The following is an 18,059-nucleotide window of genomic DNA, read 5'->3' as shown; positions in this document are numbered from 1 at the left end:
CAGAAGGTTTCAAGTTCCCTCCCTGGCATCTCCAAGATAGGGCTGAGAAAGATTCCTGCCTGCAACCTTGGAGAAGCTGCTGCCAGTCTGACAATACTGAGCTAGATGGACCAATGGTCTGATTTGGTATATGGCAGCTTCCTATGTTCCTAGGGTGTTCTCTATGACCGAGGGGCTTTATGATACCCCATTGCGCACACATGGATGCTAACGTGGTGGAGCGGCTAGTCTCCCTGAAGGCCAAACTCCTCCTGCTGGATTATTCCAAGCTAGCCATGGAGGGTGAGTGACTCATGATCACCTCCACCCACTGCAACATCACTGAAAGTTCACCCCACCCTGACCATCTGCAAACCCAGATGTGTTACAGTCTGCCCATTAGTGTTGCTGACACACGCAGATATGCACGCACACCACCGCCATGGATAAGATTTTGGATTGGTGCCCTGACCCATGTGTCAGGCTGTCAGCCGGGGCCCAGCACCAATCTGAGGGCATGGTGTTATCCAGATGCAGGCAAGCAGGGACGTATGCTGGATACTAAGAGAAGAAAGAAGAATTATTTTTGTGGCAAGTATCTAGATGCTTTTTTTTTGTCTTCGGACCACTAGTCCATATAACTATGACTGCTTTGTCCTCCTGTTTCTATGTGACAGGCAGGATTGAAGGAAGGAAAGTTTGATTTTGTGGCTTTCTCAGCCAGCACTAAGTGAGTAAGTGTAGTATGCTTGCTGTGCTATTTCTTGCTGCTGTAACTATCTGGTTTTGCTGAATCTCAGATTGACAAAGGCAGAACTTGGGGGCCGGCTGGCCTCCCTTGAGTGTGGTTTGGTCTGTGAGATGCTGTTGTGGTGAGAAATGGACAGTGGCAGCTCTGTGTAATATTTCTTGATGACTGCTGTGATCAGCTTCATATCTGGCTTTGAGACTAACTTGTGCTTCACTCACGGCTCTGGTTTGCTCTGCAATCAGCATTGCAAGGTGTAAAGGTAAAGATAAAGTGTGCTGTTGAGTCAGTGTCGACTCCTGGAGACCACAGAGCTCTGTGGTTGTCTTTGGTAGAATACAGGAGCGGTTTACCATTGCCTCCTCCCACGCAAGGTGTACTACTCAATTAAAATGTGGCTGAAGACATTCTAGTTGAGCTCATGGCTAACCTTGCTGGCTGCTAAGGGTTCTGCTGTTTTAATGCTAAAATAAGGAGTCATAGTTGTGTATGAGAGCAACTTGTGCCAATGATGTTAGTGCAGTGCAGGCACTATGGCTGGCAGTGGATTCTGGGTTATTGAATCTTTTTTGGCCATTTCTGGATTGCGTTTGGCAAAATGTGGTGTTCTGTGTTTTTCATGGCAGGGTTGCAAAATATGTGCATTCTGCTTGTTTCGGCCATAGGGAACAATGTGGAACTCAAATCGCCCCTTTGTTCCCCGTGGGTAGATCATAGGAATCCAGTATCCCAGAAACTGGATATGTTACATCACAAGATAAGAATAAAGTTCTTTATGGACAGGATTTATTTCCTGTCTTTAAAAAATTTTTCAACACAATTCTTGAGTCACAGTGAAGATACTGTTGATGTTCATGAGACAAAATATGAACTTATACACTGGGTTGTTGTCATTTTGCATATATTATGGATTATATAATTCTTTTTTGATTGGATATTTATTGTATCTCATGTTTTATCTGTATTTTTTCTTTGTATGATCAATTACTGTTACTATTTCCATATGATTCTATGAATTATATTAACCTTGACTGCACAGTCATCTCTCGCCAACCTGTGGGGGTTTCATTCCTGGAAACACTTGTGGTTGGTGAATTCATGGTTGACAAGCAGTAGGAATGCATTGAAAATGGGGTTCGAGGAATCACGGTCTCAAAAGGACAGCAAAATACAATTAAAAATAGAAAAGATCACCCCCTGACTCCTGGAAATGACCTCCTGACCCCCCAAATTCCCAAACCATTCCCCAAATTGCCCCCAAATCTTGCCAAACCGCAGATACTCAGGCTGCGGTTGGCAAGACCAGTCACAATTTCCCAGTCATGGATACTCAAATCCGCGATTGGGAAACCCACAGTTGGCGAGAGACTGTATTATATTTTGTCAAGCGTTTTTTGCATTTATTGTATTCTTGATCTGTTGGGTTGTGATTTGAATTCTTAGTTTCAGATCCTTCTATGTTTTTTTTTGTGGTGCTAGATCCTAGGGACATCAGAGTGGTTTGGGTGGTATGGCATGATGCGTGCTACCTACCCCACAACTCACAAAAGAAATGGGCAAGCGGGTGATTTTTAAAATTTGTTTTAACCTCCCCCCCACCCCCCCAAAAAACCCCATGGGATCCTATGGGGAAAGGTTAAATTTTTTGTTTAAAATCGCCCCCTTGCTTCTTTCTTTTTGGGGGTTGAGTGGTAGGTAGAATCATCTTGCCCTACCACCCAACACACGTTAGTGTCCCTAGGACCTATCAATGGGGAGCAATGGGGTGATTCAAGTTCTCCATTTTCCCCTATGGTCAGATCACTCCAATTTTCCAAGTTGTTTCGATGAAGTGGCTAGCCGTTTCAACAAATCAATTTGACTATTTGCAATTTGATTCAGTCTCGAACTGCATTGCAAAGATGTATTTGTGCACATCTCTTATGTATACTAGAATCAAGATTTATCTACCCCACTGAAGGCAAAGATTTAATGTCTGGCAACCTGAGGGGGTGAAACTGAGCTGACAAACTCTAGTTCAAGTGCGTGCACACACTGGGCTGAGTTTATTTATGATCCGCTTTTGAATGAAAGACAGACAAGTGTAGGCAAAGTTATGCCCTGTTTTGTTGATAAAAATGTGTAAAATGTTTTTTTTTTTTTAAAGTGGGATGCAATAGCTGACTAACACTGCACTAGTAGAACAAATTCAGATTCACACTTGCCAGAAGGTGGAAATGCTCACAGTTTCACAATCTCTTGATTTCTTAGTCTGCTTGTTCAAGCTTATAGGAACATATGAAACTGCCTTATACCGAGGCAGACCATTGGTCCATCTTAGCTCAGAATTGTCTACACTGACTGGCAGTGGCTCTCCAAAGTTTCAGGCAGGAGTCTTTCCCAACTCCCTGGTAATGCCAAGGATGCAGATGCTCTTCAACTGAGCTAAGACACATCCCCTAAGGGATCTTGCAGTGCTTGCATACAATCATCTATCCAAACCCAAACCAAGATGGACCTTGCTCAGCACAAGATCAAGACCAGCTCTCCTCCTTGCTTGTCCTTTTAGATGCCAGATAAATATCTTTATGTTCACTCAGGCCTTTTAAAGTTTGTTTTTAATTTTTGATTAAAAAAACCCCTGATTTTAAAAGAATTTTTAAATTGTGTTGTATTTTGTATTTCCCCCCCTTTGGGTCTGTTATGATTTTGGTCTGTGTGTTCTTATTTCATGTTTTGAGCTGCCCAGACAACAATTTGTTATGGGACTGCTAACAAATAAAGTTGTTGTTGTTGTTGTTGTTGTGCAACAAGGATAACAAATAGCTTTGCGTCAGTCTCTGCAACATATGTGGACTGAGGAAGAGATTTCACAGCAGGAGGCGTGCTAAACAGGTTGTGCAAGCATCCGGAATGCAAGCTCCTGATTTAGTCGAAGTAGCTTAACACAACATGTTTGCACTAGTGCAGTATTAGTCCAGATGTTAGGCAGTGTTACTGCAAATCTATGGCAATAATATTATGGAGTACGTTAAGGTCAGTCTCTAAGTACATATATGCTGTTCTGTGGCAGGCCTGCTATATAGTTGATTTCCTTAAGCCTGTTTCTGTTCAGCATTTCTCATTCAAACATTTTTCTTGTATTTTTTAATTCCTACTTTCCAGATGTTCATGGCTATAAAATTGCAAGGCTTTATGGCTTTCCTACTCATGTTGAGAGAAATTCATTTATATATTTCAATCTAATTTAGCAAATATTTTTAATTGAGATTATACTTGGAAAATTTTACAGCAACAGATTAATTTCCTCCTTTCCTTCATTTCCCTCCTGCTTCCCTCCCTCTCTACAGAGTTATTACATTTAGTGGGTAGAAGAGCCAACCGCAACAGTTAGCTTCCCCTGCAGTTGGAAAGTGCAGTTGGTGGAAAATGATAAACTTCCTGAGCAATTAATGTGCCTAGATATAATTGTGTTAACCTTGTTGGAAACAGCTTAGCATTAAAAGAAGGAAATGAACTAAAGTAATGGGTATGACTCTGTCCTATGTTATCTGTGTACTCATTCTCCACCCTCCCACCCCCTTTTTAAATTATTCTTTAAATTATACCAAGTGGGGTAAAAATAATAATTCTCATATATGCCCTTCAAAGGTTACAAAACGTGTCTAAATGAGATCCAATACAATGCTACAACATTTCCCCTGATTTGTTTTGTACCTAAAAAAGCTTTTCAACATTTAGATATGGATTATGTACTTCTAAAGCAAATTCTCTTCGGAGGTTTCAGCTTGAACCTGTTCTATACAAAGAGGTGGGTATGTCTACAAAGCTGTGTTGTGAAACACAGCATTTGAAAAGGCATGTAAAGTTCTTGTCAAGTTCTGTTCTTTCCTAAGTATTTACTGGGGATGGGCTGGTAGGAAGTGGGTTTCTGTTGGAGTGATGGCATAGGTCACCCCCTCTAAGACTTTGCTAAACATGTGAAGTTGACTTACCCCAGTTCATCTGGCCCAGTCCTGACAGTGGCGCTCAGTCTTTGGATACTGCTCCTTCGGAAGTCAGGGGTTGATCTCATGCATACGGAACATGTGCTATATCACTCAGCTATGGCCGCTATGAGACTTGAGAAAAGGCAGGAGAAGCTCAAGTATCTGGTTGCCCAAACAAACACAGGTTTAGCATCCTAGGAAATAAAATCCTCTTTTTTGACCTTGTTTCAACCATTTTTTCCTCTGATGCAATACAACTGAAACAAAATTACAGATTCTGCATAAACATGTAAACATCATTACCCATGTAAAGGTACCTAAACCTGTGCAGTCGATTCCAGCAGCTGAATGTGATGGTACTGCAGAACTCTGGATTTCCTGATTAGTTTGTCTTGCTGTGGAGACTGAGCAACACTGAGTTTTACTACTTAATGGATAGGATCAGGTGCATGATAATCTGCAAGCTAGCTTGCCTTTCTAAAAAGGAAGAAAACTATAGCAGAACTGTTACTGTTTTAGCATGGCTATAATGTTTGTGTTGAATGTTAGATTATCATTCAAAGTCATGCATCTTGTATTGAACAAACAATTTCTGTTTAAACTTACCCTAAATACATATAGCTGTCCCAAAAGATTTTCTCTTGCTTTTATTAAAAATTTATGGCAGTGGTTCCTTAAGACAATATAATCATATGTATTGCCGTTTTGAATCCCTGCTGGTACTATATTGGGCAGCAGTGATATAGGAAGATACTGAAAGGCATCATCTCATACTGCGTGGGAGGAGGCAATGGTAAACCCCTCCTGTATTCTACTAAAGAAAACTACAGGGCTCTGTGGGCGCCAGGAGTCGACATCGACTTGACGGCACACTTTACCTTTACTTTTAGGGGAAAGGATCTATGGTAGAGGTCTAGAAACTTGTGAGTAGTGTGGAGAGACAAATATAATTTTCTCAGAATAGAAGAACTCAGTCATCCAATGAAACTGGTAAGGCAGCAGGGAAGCATGCTGTCCTACAGAGCATAATTAGCCTATTGAATTTCTGCAGGATGTTCTGATGGCTATTATTGCAAATTACCTTTTTAAAAGGATGATATGCACATGAAAAGCTATTCTCTAGGATCAAAGCTCATGTACCTCTGACTACCATATTTTGAAAGCAGACAGCCTGGGATGGATATTGCCATCATTCTCTGCTCTGTGCACTTCCCCATGCTGTGTCCCTTGCTCTACAACAAAAAGGGCTTAAAATGTGTTCTAAAAATGAAAACAGATCTCTAAGACTTCTGATTCTATGGAGATGAATAGTTCTGCATATATGTGGAATATCTTGCAAATACATACACATACCCTGTTTCCCCAATTAAGACCTACCCCGAAAGTAAGACCTAGCAGTAATTTCTGATGTACCGCTAATTGCCCTAGTGCATTTTTGGGGGCTAAAATTAATATAAGACACTGTCTTATTTTCGGGGAAACACGGTGTATTTGGAGAAATAGGTAAGGTAGACATCTGTGCATTCACAACTCAATGCAGAGTTTGCAAACCTCCTCCTCCACCCTTACTGATAGTGTAAATATAAAGCTGCAAAGCACTTTCTCACTCCAATTCTTATGCCCCACTACATTGCCTCCCACATTGCTTAAAGAGAGGATATGTAAGTCAGGATTTAGTAAAGGCCATTGTGAACCTGGAGCTCTGCCCTCCCAGTGTGTGGCTATTCCCACAAGCAATTTATTCTTGAGGGGCAAAGGGTAGGGTGGGAAGATATTTTCATGGTACATGGTGTGATGGTGATGGGGTGGTTGGTATAGGTCAGGGCTGTGCAACTTCAGCTCTCCAGCTGTTTTTGGACTACAGCTCCCATAATCCTCTGCCACAGTGGCCAGTATAGCCAGAGATTATGGGAGCTGTAGGCCAGCATCTGCAGGAGGTCTGAAGTTGTGTAGCCCTGGTGTAGGTAATGTAGAAACCAGTGGCTAACTTGATGTGCAGCATATGTTCCCTCTAACAGGGATTCCCAGATGTTGACTACAACTCCCATAGTCCCCAAGCAAAAGCCATTGCAGCTGGGGATTCTGGGGATTGTAGTCTGGGAACAATGTCTGGGAATCCCTGTTAGAGGGAACACTCATGGAGACCATCTGGTCTCATAATTTTTGAGACTATCATCCTCTTTCCATGGAAAGGTGGTACATGTTCTTAGTGTAGCCTTCTTTAGCACCCAGGTAAATAATAGCGTGCCCCACCCTGCCATTGATGTATCCTTGTGGTTTTGTTGCATAAGATCCCAACAAAAACAAAACTTTCCATTATGTCAGGTATCACCTTTTTCTTGTTTGATCATTGCCAAGTGTTTATATCAGCTCTGTTCTGTATGCTTCCTCCTCCTCCAGGCAAGGTAGATCTGCAGGAGCATGGAATAGGCTCTCTCAGGAGTGGTGTCCTGGATGTGGTGGAATGCCCTCACCAAAGAGATTAGGCACAAACTTGCATTGTCTAGTTGTTATAGACAAGTTAAAACAAACACAAACAGCATTCTTGTATCAATATCCAGCATTTCCCCCTCAGGTGCATTAATTTTATGTATATGTTCTTGATGATGATTTTATGTGTGTGTTTGGATAGGAAAAACAGGACAGAAATTTAATTTATAAATGTACAAATATTTGCATAGCAAAACATGACCTGGATTCAAGAGATGGGGTATTGCTGCATTCTCTTGCCTGATCTTCCTGTTCCCATGATAAATTGAGAAAAAAATTGTAATATACTTGTGCAGATGAGATGCAAAAGTGATAACATTCTAAGTATCGTCAAAACATACTTCCCAGAATAACATACTAGATACATTTCAATTGTCTGTACTTGGGTTAAAGAGTTCCATCTATATAGTATTTAGTTCCAAGGCAATAAAGTTATTAAAGGGGCACACTTTCTATAAATTTTTGAGCTAACTGATAAGTGCACAATTGTAACTTATTGTTAATGTGTCTTCAGTTAAATTAACATCAAGTTACAATTCAGTTACAGAAACAGCTTTATGGAATTTTATTAAAAATAATGATATTTTGTTGGAACTACTCTATTCCTGTTTATGTTGTGCCTGAAAAATGGATTGCTAGTGTTCCAAATTATCGCTTTTTTAAAATAATACCTCATTGAACTTTCAGGGCTAAGATATTCCTTCTCTAGAACAAGTATTCTGTTTGAACTTTTCTCATCGTATTCCTCTGTGTAGCTGAATGTAAATGAGAAGTGTAATAAGAATGTGCCCTTTGGGTGTTTGTAATTTGTTTCAGGGAAGAACTTAATCGTATCATTCATACAGTTAGCGCTTAATAATGTGTAGTTATTGCACCTAGCAAATAATGTGAATTGTTGTGAATGGGTTGTGGGGACAAGTCAGGGGAATTGGGAAGTAACAGAAGGAGCAGGTAATAAAAAGCAGACACAGGTTAAAGCAGTCTGCATCATTACCCCTGTCATTGTGATGAGAAGCAAGTATCAAGATGGATTTTAAAACAGTTTTAAACTGTTGGATAGGTTGATGCTTTGAAACAATTTCTCTAGTTATCTGAGATTACCACCAACAGAATGGAGGAGTAGGTTGGGAAGCAAGAAATGAAATTTCTGGAGCATGAAATACATTTTGCGTTTCTGATTCATTATCTTGGAATCTAGGAAGAGGATCTGAGGAAAATCAAAGGCTTGGTAGAGAAAAGCATTTTAAAAGCAGGGTAGGGTTCCACACTTTTTCCACACTCCCCAGCCCACAGTTGCTACAGTGAGTGGGCCAATGCGCTTTGGTGAGAGAGATAAGTGAACTTCCTCCCAACTTTGGAGCTGCAGAGGTAGGTGGGAATTCCCTGCTGTTATGCAGTAATCCCCACTCTTCAGATCCAGTGTTGGGAGAAAGATTGGAGTGGCTTGGCCACTGCATTGCCCAAAGGGCCACAGGGGTACCTCACCAGCATAGAGACAGCCCAGAAAGTTCACAACGTCCTCTCTATCTTTGAAGCTAGAAGGGGTGCCAGGGATTTTGGTTTAAGTGCCCCACGAGCACAGGGCCCTGAGAATCCCTGGCAAACTTTCCGATTCCAAAGCCAGAAAAGGGGCTGGGGGGGTTGGCCACCATGCTACTGAGGTGGCTATAATTCCTCACCAGGGCAGGCCTGGGCCAGAACACCCTTGGCATCCTTTTCAGCTGGGAAGCTTGAAAGGGTGGGGTGGGGGGCTTCTGCTGCTCGGCAATGGTGCCATGACTGAACTATGGGAAGGGTCAGCACCAGTGGTCCCTCTTAATTTTCCCCCCCATCTCTATGCAGAATAAGTTTTGTTCTGGGCGGCAGAATCAAGGCACTGTGTGCGCACCTGCATTCAGAGTGGGGCCTTCCTAGTTCAACCTGAGTGGGATCTAAAATTAACTGAGCAGACATCAGAGAATTTGTGAGCGCGCACACGTGGGCATGCCTTCGAGGGAACACTGGTCAGCACCTCCCTTTCTCATGGGAGAGAAGCTTCTTTGGCTCCTGCTTGGCTGAGCTGGGGCCAACTAGGCAACCTGTGCACCTCCCTTGCCCATAAAAAAGGGTTTTCTTGGTCCCTGCTTGGCAGAGGCACCTGAAGAATTGGGGGTGGGGGGTGACCACAGTTTTTGGCTTGGCAACCAAGAGCAGCCAAAAATCGTGGACTCATGTTGTTAAGAATGCCGACAACTTAAATATTTGAGTACTGGGGAAACGAAATATGACACAAAAATAACTCCAGTTAGGAATGATGTTAGATACTGGAACAAACAATTGATGGCTCTTGAGGTTTGATTTAAACACCAAGCATGTGAGAAATGTAGCCCTGTGGAGTTCCATGCACTTGACACCTCTTTTTACATTAAGACACCTCATATCTGGATATAGTTTTGGCATACCAGTGGTCCACTGCCCAAATGGGCATCACCTTGCTATGCTTACATTGCAGGGTCCAGTATAAACAAGGCAGTGTGTGGACTGATGCATTTGCTGGCTTGGTGCTGTGTTTAATGAGCTAGTTAGGAACATAGGAAGCTGCCGTATACTGAGTCAGACCATTGGTCCATTTAGCTCAGTATTATCTTCACAGACTGGAAGCAGCTTCTCCAAGGTTGCAGGCAGGAATCTCTCTCAGCCCTGTCTTGGAGAAGCCAGGAAGGGAACTTGAAACCTTCTGCTCTTCCCAAAGTGGTGGCTCCATCCCCTGAGGGGAATATCTTAGTGCTCACACTTCTAGTCTCCCATTCATATGCAACCAGGGCAGACCCTGCTTAGCTAAGGGGACAAGTCATGCTTGCTACCACAAGACCAGCTCTCCTCTCTTGCAGCTGAATATTGCTGTGCAAAATGATAGTTTGCAAATTAGGCAATGCAGGGGAGAGTATGGAGCCTGATGTTGTAAACAAATTCGTGTTGTCAGCTAATGAATCTCTGTGAGTTACGGGATTTAGATTATTTACTGGTAGATTGTCTTGAAACATTTTTTCCCCCATTTGTGTCCCTGTCACCTCACAGTCACTCTCTCTTTTTCTAAAAAGGGCCTTCATTTAAACCAGCATGTTCCGAAGACAGGACCCAAACTTGAACTGAAAGCATGGCTAGTTTCCTGCCTGGAAGTCACCAAACCCCAGTTCTGGTCCTGTTTTACTCCTATGCACAAGGCTGTGAAGGATCTTGTGCAATCCTTCGCTTTTCTCGTTATTTGTGGCTAGCTTTTAAAGATCTTTTCCTTTCTTTTCCTTCCTCCTGCTCTCAGCATTGTGCCAGGGTGGGAAGGAAGTAGTGGTTTATTCTAAAAAACCCCACACCAAATTCCTCTTTTTACTTTGAATTCGGTCCTATTGGCTTTCCCCTCTCTTTCGCTTTCATTTTCTACCATTAATCAGAGCCCATCCTTTACCATAGGGTTGTGTATCCATCATGCCTCAGGAACAGACAGGAAGTTATCAGAGCAGAACGTTTGGTTAGGAGTAGGTGGAGCCCCAAAGCCCTTGTTCCTTTCTTGTCTTGCTTCAGAGAACAGCACGCAGAGAGAGCTCTTCAAATTGAATGCCCATTTCAGGCTTGTTTACTTTATTTTTAAATCAAATTTCAAACACCCTTTTCATTCCTAGTTTGACCTTTTGGCTATTCTATTTGTTCTTTCCTTAATTTTATTTGGGTGTCCTTTTTTGGTTTTCATGGTTCCTATGCAAATGGCAGACGCCCTTATAGGTTCATTGTCAGAGCCCCCCCCCATTTTTTGGAAGCCCCACTAACACCTCAAATTCAAGCCCTACCGAAAGAACGCAGAGCCACCCAGCTTTCCCAGTTATGAGGATACATTTCCTTTTGAACCCTGCCGCTACTGCAGCTGCCGCTGAGCCCACAATTCAGCCTGACAAAAGGGCAAGGAGGAGAGACCATACACTTGGTCCAGTACCCGGCGCTACCTCCAGCTAAACCAAAGAAGGGTTCCAGGGTTTCATAGCTTTGCAGGCTTTGTACCTCAATTTTCCTGCCTCTAATCCGCTGTCCTTTGTTTTTTCCGCTATTCAGTGTATCTTACCTGCCCCCCCCCGCCCCGTTATACGCATTACTGTCCCAGAACTAGGGTTTGGCACCTTCCAGGCAGGAACCTAGCCATGCCTTCTGTTCAAGTTTGGGTCCTGTCTTTGGAGCATGCTCAGTACACAATCTATACGTCTGGAGGATGAGCTCCTCATCTGTGAAAAATAATCTTTCACAACTAAGTCCAACATTTATTTCCAAACATCAGCTGGCTAAAGGTGTCTGTTAGGCTATCCTGAGGTACAATGGGTTTTCCCCATTCTTTTCTTTGTGAGTTCTCTTTATTAACATACCTGTCACGTTTAGTAAATGATATATGACTTATTGTACTTGCAGTTTTGTGAGTTAAATGGTGCATATATGGGGTTTTTTTAAACTGAGAAAATATAGTCTTAATTGATATGGATAAAAAATGGCAGCATCAAACCATTACAGCTAGGTGTTGACAAATCCATTCACCCAAGGCCCATGTCCCTAATTTTCTGGCAACAAGGACATCTGGTAGCACACATCCTCTTTCACCAAGCTCTTATGTGCACTGCAAGAAATGGTAAGAGGAACTTGTGTCTGTCTGCCATGTCTTACCTTCTCCTTCATAGATGCACATAAGTGAGAGAAATTCTTGCCTCTCCAGCAAGATTTCTGCCTGTGCCAGAAGACTTGGAAGAAAAAATGTGGGGTGGCTAGTAAAATATTCCTTTTTTGTGGATTCCCCAAACTGTAGCAGTGCATGGAAGGAGAGACAAAATAAACATCTTCACTAAATACTGCAGGACAAATCAGTAACTAGAGGTGGGACAAGCTCCACGAACTGGAAAATAAAAGCGTGTTTGTACGTTCAAAAAACAATTTTATTTCGATTGAGAGCTGTTTGGGGACATGGAACCATCTTATTTATTCTTTATTTTTTCCTGTGTAAACCACTTTGAGTACTTGGGTTGAAGAGTGGTGTATGCATGTCCATAGTAGTCATACTTTAGCACACATTTAGGAAATGAGCTACCTGGCGGCCATTAACCACATGGTAAACTGGTCATTTATCCATCAGAATGAACTCCCCTTCTCCAGTTTCAAGACCCACTGCTAACCAAGTGTTTATTGGACCATCTTTCTCCCACTCTACCTGCACCTCTGCTGTATTCCCCCAAACCATCCAGTTTTCTTTATAAACTAATTTGAAGGTTGTTGGTTTTTTAAAATGGTATATACATAAATATCTTTAACAACAATTACCCCACAATGTTTACTCAGCTGTTTCTGCCCTGCCTGTTTAATATAAATTATAAATTCTCTGGGCAGGGTCGGTATCACTCATGTGTTCTGACTCTCACTATTGGTGCTACTGTGAAAATACTGAGGTCCATAGGCTTATTCACTGTGGTGAAGTTTGCAAGTTTATGCTTTTATATATTCGCTTTGCTGTCAGTCTGGTTTGCTGCTTAGTTGATTTGCGTCATGCACTATTTTAGTGGTGATCTTATGTCTTAAGAATTTTTTGTTTGTGTTGTTATTATTATTGCTGGGGCTGGTAACAGTACTTTTAAAATAGACCCAACATAAAATATAGAATGGCAAGTAAAAATATAAACCCCTGGAGACTAAAATATCCTCCTTCCCACTTAATCCCAGTTACTGGGATTCCGTTTTGAGAGAATAGGACAAACGTACTGTTTCTTAAAATGCGTGTGTTTGGTCACTTTCAAGGTGAAAAAAAGTCCCCTAGCTGTAAGTTTAAGGAAATAGGTATTAAGGGGGGACTCCTGGCAGATCTTGGCAGATCTAAAATACTCTTAGGCATATTGGTTGTGAGCTATTTGGGTAGGTCAAAATGAGCACTCTGGCCAGGAATTCTGGTGTGTCTGTTTTTCTCCACTTTCCACACATTTCTAAATTGGCTTACAGAATAAAAATACAAAACATGCAATAAAAGAGTAAAATTGATGTCCTATAGCAGTGGCCATCACTATTTTTCAAGTGGGGGCCCCTGATAAAAAAAACTTTCAGTGTGAGAGCCATTTCCCTCTGCACAGTGTTGTACTTTCCCCAGCACTTGTGGGGTGTGTGTGTGTTGGGGGGGGGGAAGGGATGTTAAGATACACTGAGCCCTGACAAGCCCCTGCACCAGCTTGTAAGGTGCACATGGAGTGCTGGGAAATGTAGACCATCCCAGAGCTTTCCCCAAAGAGCTCTTATAGGGAAAGCACTGGGAAAGATGGCACTTACAGCACTCTCTGTTCATCTTCCAAGATGGCTCTGGGTCTCAAGAGTGCTCCATTTTCCTTAAAGGAGCCCCACCAGCATTGGGCAAAACACAGCAGTGCACATTGAGAAAGTTCGCTTCCACACAGCGCATGAGGGGACTGTGCAGAGGACGCAGCTTTGGCTGAAATGCCATACAGACATAATCAGCAGTTAGTCAGGGAGCTGCACTTAGGGCTGAAGGGAAGCTGCCCCTGGCTCCCAGGCCTTGTAATGAAGAGCATTGCCCTATACAGTTGATGCCCCCATGTATTAAAATCTCAAACCTTCCTGGATTATGGGTTGCGAGATATGAATTGTAGTTACCCCATCTCAGTTTTTCTTCTGTGTCTTCAGCATAATGGAAGGCAATATAGTGCAAGATAAATAAAACAACTGAGTTTTATATTTCAATTATATTGCATTGCCAAATAAAGCAGCAATTGTACTTCTATCCAGTATCTTTTATTTTACACTCTAGTCTTATTGGCTCTTTTGATATCTATATTTATTGTACTATTTGCTTTTGCTCAATTATGTTGCTTTTATAGTCTTTTTAAAGAGATCATTCTGTTTCATTACCTTTCAAGACATTAGATGTTTACTCCTCAATATAGAATTTTCCTTTTTCCCTTCTTTTTTTTAAAGGCATGTGAAACATTTTTCAGTCTTAAGCTCCCAAATAGGTCAATCTGGTAAATCTAATATTTAGAAGTTCCAGACCTTTCCATCACTTCACTACAGATCTAGTGCTTCAGAAAAACCCTGGACAAATGTGGGGAGACACTTCTCTCCCCCACCCCCAGGTCTCTCTTGAAATGGAGAGAATTAGGGGAAACCTATGTTTCAGAATATTGAAGGTATTCAGGAGTATAACCTGGAAATCTACTAAACCATGGTGGTAAGACCTATGTACAACAAAGGTTTATTTGTACTTGCCTCAGATTTCTCTGTTCTAGCAAGTGAAAAAAACTAGTACATCTTAATTTGTTCCTTGACTGAAAATGCATGCAAATATGTTAGAACTGAGAAACCTTTCATTCTGTACAAAACTTCTGGGGAGCTCAGTGTGAAAGTTCAGACCTGGAAGTTATGGGTGTTTCAGACACTGATTCTGGTGAGTGAGGTGTGTGTGAGAGAGAGCCTGTGTGATGAGTCATGCTAGTATTTTCAAGGATAAATTAACTTGAAGCAGATTATAAATCAAATTGATATGGAATATGAATATGCATTCAGATATCTAATTTTGCTTGCAGTTGCTATGGCATCCATTGCTGAATGATCTAAACACCAAAGTAGATAAATAATTATGGCTTTATTAAGATGAACTAGCACATCACAAAGTAGTGAGCAATCTTACAACTTCCCCAGAACTCTTCTTTAGGCTGAATGTTAAGCAAAACAACAAGGAAGTAGGATGGAAAGACATACCTTTGGGCATGATGGAAAGGTTCCAAAGGGCAGATTCATAATATTCTTGTTGTGGAGTGCAGCAGGATTTATTCACACTTTAATTAAAGTAGCTTCTGCTAGGTGTGAGATGGATTTCAGGTGAGGACACAGAAACAAAAATGGCAATGCTTTGACATTATTAAATTTCCTTCCTGCAAGGGGAGAGGGAGAGGCAAAGTCAGTGGGGTGGGGCAGGGCAGTACCAGCCCACCACTCTGCTCTGCTGCAACCACACTCACCTTGGCTGGTGAGGACTCCCACCCTCTCTTGGCACATCACAGGAGGAGAGGCTTTTTCTGAGGAGCTGTCTTCAAGGTGACTGGCGGCAGGAGCTGTCTTGGAGTCCTCCTTGCAAGGGAGGGGGGTGGGGGAGGGGGGAAGAGGTGGGTGGCTGGAGGATCTGGCTTGGATCCCCACTCCCTGTCCTGTGTTTTTGCTGTGGAAGAGAAGGGACACAACGACTTTAGAGACATATAGTATTACTAGTGTTTTCAAGCCCGGTAAAATAACGGGCGCTAGTAGGGGAGAGTTTCGCCACCGCCGCCAAGAGTGTCCCACTCCCTCTTGCCCTCCCCCTCCCCCCGCCCCACTCCCTCTTGCCCTTGCCCCTCCCCCCTCCCCCCTGCCCCACTCCCTCTTGCCCTTGCCCCCCCTCCCCCCTGCCCCACTCCCTCTTGCGCTTCCCCCACCCCCATGCCCCACTCCCTCTTGCCCCTCCCCCACCCCTATGCCCCACTCCCTCTTGCCCCTCCCCCTGCCCTTCCCCCCCCCTGCATTTTTAAATTTTTGTCTTACCGGCCCTCTGCTCGTCCTCCCGGGCAGCAAACAGTTTACAGTTTACATTTTTGGAAGCGGCGAGCCTGCCGTGGCCGCTGCCGCCGCTTGTCCGTTATTGCAGCTGGCTGCCGGACAGCCACCGCTCCCCCCCATTACCACTCTCAGCCCCTGGTATCGGGGCCCACTGTGGGCTGCCCGTCCGCTGCCGGGCCGGCCCCGCAACCACCAACTGTCGCCCCTCTGCGGCCGCCGCCATGGGCCCCACTCACCGCCCCGTTGTCCCGTTGAGGCGGCAGCCACTGCCATCAGTCCCTGGCGGCCCGCCACAGCCGGCATCGGCTCCAGTCGCCGCCGCCTCCTGCTGCTGCTTCCCCTCGCCGCTTACCAGGACCCAACATGGCCGCCTGTGTACCTGCGGCCGTATCTTTCTCGGACGTTCTGGGCATGCGCTCCACGCATGCCCAGAACGGCCGAGAAAGACACAGGCAGGGACACGGGATCAGACTCAAGCTCTTTATTATAGAGGATAAGAAAAAGCCAAGCACAAAAAGGCCAAAAAAGGCAAAACATAATTTGAAATGTTTTCCATACTCACGTCACAGGAAAAGGTCCAGATCCAGGTCGGCTGGATCAGCATCAGACCCCTCCCCGCCGGCCGCCTGTCTGGATGTGGTGGCTGTGGCAGCAGCAGCAACATAGACCTTGTCTGCCGTGGAAGTCTGCAGTGTTTCAGGTGAAGGGGTGAACTCTCGGCAGCATTTGCCGGAGAGCACCAGTTCCGCCCTTATCCTCACGATAGCATCGAGGAGAGCAAGCTGCATCCGGTTTCGTGCTTTTGTCTTGATGCAGGATACAAGTGAGAATATCCTCTCGACCACTGCATTACTCACAGGCGTGACCAGGCAAGTGAGGGCAAAGCTGGCAAGCTCTTTAAAAGCTGGATGTTCAAGTACACCGAGCCAGAACTGCTCGGTGTCCGTGGGCAGACCATCTCGCAGAAATTGTTCTTCTTTAGCCCAATCAACAAAAGGCAATTTTCAGTATTGCTCCTCCATCGTGTTGATGTTGTCCCCTGCCCGCTGCTGCACAGAGGGCAGCTCCGCAAACATGGGCCTTGTGGCTTGATTCAAAACCACTGAGGGGCTGAGTTTTGCTAGGCCCATGAATATGTCTGTGGCTGGAGAAAGCGCCTTTGTGAGTTGTTCCAGCGCTTCCTCCAGCATGGAAAGACATCTTTCCTTAATGTCTCGCTGTGCCTGAGGACTATTTTTCCTTTGCTGCAGGTATGTGTTGGTTGATGCCAAAATCCACTTGGCCAATAGGTGTGTTGTTGTTGTTTGCCTCGGGCATCATGAAGTCTGCTCTCAAGACTCTTCTGGTGAAGGAAGAGTTGGCTGTGCAGGTTGTGTGGGTCAGCTTTCGTTGGTTGGAAAAGGCAGTTTAGTCTTTCAAACTCCTGGACAACAGGCGTGGCAAATTCAAAGTGAAGTCGATTCCTGTCGTCTTGAAGCATTTCCTTCATCTGCCTTGCTCTGTATTTCACATCAAATGTTGGTTGTGCATCTTCACGGGCTGTGAAATATGCACACAGCTCGTGCCAATTCACCAAGATATTGTATATCACCTTCCCGCGCACAAGCCACCAAGTCTGTGATGTTTTTTCAAAGGGAAGGGGGGGCAGTCCGTGTTGGCGCAAAATCGGTCGGGACGTTCATAACAGTGAAGAGCTGCTTGTACGCCTCCCGTCTCAAGTCACTCTTGGAGAACCAGCTGGGTATCTCCACCAGCATGTGACCAACGTTCACGGGGAGCTTCAATGCCGCATTCTGGATGGACAGTGCCAGCGAGTGTCAGATGCATCTAAGCTGCAAACAGTTGGGAGATGCTGCCTTCAGTCTTGACCAGAGGGAGTTCCTGCAACCGACCATGTTCGAGCCACCATCAGAGGCAAAGCCAATGCAATTAGCCAAATTCTGGCCACATCTTTTGATCTCCTCAGATATCAAATTAAATATATTCTCTCCTGTGGCATCAGCAATGGGGATCAAGCCAGCAAACGCAGTCTGAATCGTCGTCTTCATGTTGCTAAAGAATCAAATCAGAACACATAGGTATTTTTGGACCGCAATGTCTGTTGACTCGTCGATCAGAAGGGCATATTTCTTGCCCTTCAGATCTGCAATCAGTTCATTTTTCAGTGCGGGGGAGATCACATTTCGAACCAAACATGAGCATTTTGTCCTATGCAGCTTGACGTGTTCCAGTGTGCTGCCCTTCCCCAGTGCTGCCATGAGGTCGGTGAGGTGGTCTGCCAC

At 44.0% G+C, this 18,059-nt stretch overlaps 1 protein-coding gene and 1 long non-coding RNA gene across 10 annotated transcripts in view; one reads left to right on the top strand and one right to left on the bottom strand.

Moving 5' to 3' along the window:
- Positions 1-18,059, top strand: part of HPCAL1 (hippocalcin like 1) — a 145,818-nt gene that overhangs the window by 33,957 nt on the left and 93,802 nt on the right. The window lies entirely within an intron of this gene.
- On the bottom strand, positions 14,812-16,734 carry LOC128340506 (uncharacterized). 2 transcript variants are annotated; one of them, XR_008313763.1, is made up of 3 exons: positions 16,340-16,734; positions 15,207-15,403; positions 14,812-15,119 (listed from the first exon to the last, which is right to left on the bottom strand). It is a non-coding gene; the product is annotated as an uncharacterized LOC128340506 (long non-coding RNA). The 2 variants fall into 2 exon arrangements; XR_008313764.1 differs by lacking the exon at positions 16,340-16,734 and adding an exon at positions 16,014-16,151.

Source organism: Hemicordylus capensis, chromosome 1 (genome assembly GCF_027244095.1).
Source record: "Hemicordylus capensis ecotype Gifberg chromosome 1, rHemCap1.1.pri, whole genome shotgun sequence".
Taxonomy (NCBI): domain Eukaryota; kingdom Metazoa; phylum Chordata; class Lepidosauria; order Squamata; family Cordylidae; genus Hemicordylus; species Hemicordylus capensis.
This window is presented reverse-complemented; position numbering and strand designations above follow the sequence as displayed.